A 3,358-nucleotide genomic window follows, 5' to 3' on the forward strand; every position below is an offset into this window, starting at 1 on the left:
AGCACTCGATGTCAGCCTCTGAATGTGTCCCTGGGAACAGTCCGTAAATCACAGAGTCCTCTGTGACGGAGCTGTTCAGGATAAATCGTTCCAGGGACCCTTGCATACTTCTCCAGACTCTTTTTGCAAATCCACACTCTGCAAAGAGGTGGGCAACCGTCTCCTCTCCATAGCAGCCTTCTCGAGGGCAGCGTGCGCTGGTAGTGAGGTTCCGACGGTGCAGGAAGGATCTAACTGGGAGGGCTCCCCTCACCGCCAGCCAAGCCAGGTCTTGGTGCTTGTTGGTCAGTTCTGGCGATGAGGCATTTTGCCAGACAAGCTGGGCAGTCTGCTCTGGGAATCACGCCACCGGATCCATCGAGTCCTTTCCCTGCAGTGCCTGCAGGACATTCCGTGCTGACCACTGCCCGATGGACTTGTGGTCAAAGGTGTTGGTCCATTTAAAAGACTTATAAACGGTATTGAACAATCTGTATAGCCGACGAAAATGTCAGATGGAATTTTAGCACTGTGCACACATTGTATATATTTATCACTTGGATAGGGGCCACAGAGTGGCACGGGTGGGGGACAGTTTGGTGGAATTTGACAAATGTAAAAAAATTGTACTGAAAAAAATTTGTAGTCTCCGAAAATGTCAGATGAATTTTTTGTTCGAATGGTTCATGAATTGTATATATTTATCAATTGAATAAAGTCTATTTTGAAATTAAAAAGAGGAATCGTGTACTAAAGAGCAAAGATCTATAAGATCTTTGCTAAAGAGTAAGGTCTCACAAAGCATGATGAGGAGTTGCAGCGTTCCCTCCTGAGCGTGAAGCGGTTCTCTGGCTTTGTTTTACACAAGGGCCAATGGATATTGATGACCGTTCCTGGTCTAACCCCATTGTGGGGGCTGTGGTGGGAGGAAACGCAGTCTGAGTGCTTGGCTTCATTCTTGCAAAAAACAGATCTATTAAATGTTTTCTTTGATCACACTTTGCTTGTAATTAACAAATTATGCTTGTGATCACCAAAGATACTAGAGGAGCTCTGCTCTTTGATCATAGAGAGGTAGGATGGGGGATGCACGGTCCCCTCTGGTTCACGGACTATTCCCCTTCCTTCTTGAACCAGGTGACTGACCCCAGCCACTCGCCACCCACAACCATCAGTGTGAAGAAGGGTCTTGACCCGAATCTCCACAGATGCTGCTTCACTCAGGTTATACTCAGGCTACAGAGTCTGAAGAAGGGTTTCGGCCCGAAACGTTGCCTATAGGGGGGTTGCACGGAAGGTCACTGGGTCATAGGGCTCGACGCACGGAGCCGCTAAATCCAACTGGAAGACATCCGTCACTTCCGGTATTTGTTATTAATGCTAGAAACGTGTACTTTCCTACTTGTTAAAAAACGCCAAAATGTTGAAATTTTGCGCTGAAAAAAATTGTGGGAGTCGGGGTAAGTGTGAGAGACATGTACCCAACTTCAGACTTCCAAAAGTGAAGCGAAATGAAGGTATAGAGAAGCGAGAACTGAAGGGACTACAGCAGCTAAAGTGCTTGGTAAACATTGAAAATATTGGGAATTATCGCGTTTGCTCACTGCATTTCATCAAGTAAGGCATTATTTGTGTTTTTTCTTGATTCCTTTGGTATCTAAAAATTCTCAGAAGTGATAAATCTGGCTGTAAATTTTTCTTCAGATGCGTTTTCATTTTGTATGTAAAAACGCACGAGAACCATGGGCGATTAAAAAAAATTACAGCCAGATTTATCACTTCTGAAACTTTTTAGATGCCAAAGGAATCAGGAAAAAACACAAATAATGCCTGTTGATGAAATGCAGTGAGCAAACGGCCAATGTTCGCCAAGCACTCTGGCTGTTGTTGTCCCTTCAGCTCTCGTTTCTATCTACCGTCATTTCTCCTCACTTTTGGAATTCTGAAGTATGCTAAATGTCTCTCACGCTTATCCCGATTTCCATAATTATTTACAGCGCAAAAATTGACAATTCCAGCGGGTTTTAACGGGCCCGCTACGCTGGAAACAATGGTAAGTGCCTACCTGCAGTACATCGCGTGTAATCCATTTGGAGTAGCGTAGCAACAGTATGGGTCATGGGTCGTGACCCGACTGCCGTGAAACCTCCCTATTTCCTTCGCTCCATTGTTTTTTTAGTTTTGTCTAGTTACGTTTTTGGTTTTTAGGTCGTGTTTATGTGGGGGGGGGGGGGTGAAACGGGGCTTGCTGTCTCTCCCTTCGGGGGAATACGATCTTTTTGTCGTATCCCCTTCTATGCATCCATCTACGCTGAGGCCTAATGGCGGAGCTGGCGACCTCGGGACTCTGGAGGCAGCTGACAGGACTCGCCCTGAGCTCCCGTGAGGGTGGCCCAGCCCGGGGCTGGAACTGCGCTCTCGTGAGAGCGGCCTGGCGAGGGGCTGAGAGACTTTCCCGTGAGGGGCTGTGGCCCGTCGGAGTGGCCCAGCCCAAGGGAGAACGGCACTCCCGTCGGAGTGGCCCAGCCCGAGAGTGCAACGGCACTCCCGTCGGAGTGGCCCAGCCCGAGGGTGGAACGGCACTCCCGTCGGAGTGGCCCAGCCCGAGGGAGAACGGAGAACGGCACTCCCGTCGGAGTGGCCCAGCCCGAGGGAGAACGGCACTCCCGTCGGAGTGGCCCAGCCCGAGGGTGGAACGGCACTCCCGTCGGAGTGGCCCAGCCCGAGGGAGAACGGTACTCACGTGAGGGCGATCCGGCTCGCGGCTGGAACGGTGCTCCGGTGGCTGGGACGGCGTTCTGGCGGCGGTGACCTGAGTCCTGGGTTGAGCCGCGGGCCAGCGGCTGCATGTGCTGGACTGGAGGGCGGCAGCTTCGACCACCCCCGGGCCGCGGTGTTTGAACCGGCCCGTTTGCGGGGTTCGGTGAGTTGCGGGACTGATTTACCATCGCCCGGTGGGGAATCGCCTCAGCGCAGAGGGAGAAGAGGAGGGAAGAGACAGTAACCCTAAGATTTTTGCCCCCACCACAGTGAGGAGGTGCTTGGAGGATACACTGTGGTGGTGTTAATTTGTGTTTATTGTTGTTTATTATTGTATGTTTGACTGCAGGCACGAAATTCCGTTCAGACCGTAAGGTCTGAATGACAATAAAGGTATTCAATTCAATTCAATCAATGCTGCTGCACCCGCTGTGTTTCTCCAGCATTTTTGTCTACCTGCTGCTTCACTCACCCGCTGACGCACTCCAGCATGGGGGAGGGGCAAGACCTGGTCCTGTGTGACGTCAGGCCGGGGAGGCGGGACCTGTCCTGTGTGACGTCGCGCCGAGACTGGTCCCATTGGCCGTTGGCGCTGCCCGTCAGTGGGGGAGGGAAGGGG

General features: G+C 51.2%; 1 non-coding gene across 1 annotated transcript; it reads left to right on the top strand.

The window, feature by feature from the left end:
* Positions 1-739: 739 nt before the first annotated feature.
* On the top strand, positions 740-926 carry LOC116979445. The gene has a single exon (XR_004413728.1). It is a non-coding gene; the product is annotated as a small nucleolar RNA U3 (small nucleolar RNA).
* The last annotated feature ends 2,432 nt before the right edge of the window (positions 927-3,358 follow it).

Source organism: Amblyraja radiata, chromosome 12 (genome assembly GCF_010909765.2).
Source record: "Amblyraja radiata isolate CabotCenter1 chromosome 12, sAmbRad1.1.pri, whole genome shotgun sequence".
NCBI lineage: Eukaryota > Metazoa > Chordata > Chondrichthyes > Rajiformes > Rajidae > Amblyraja > Amblyraja radiata.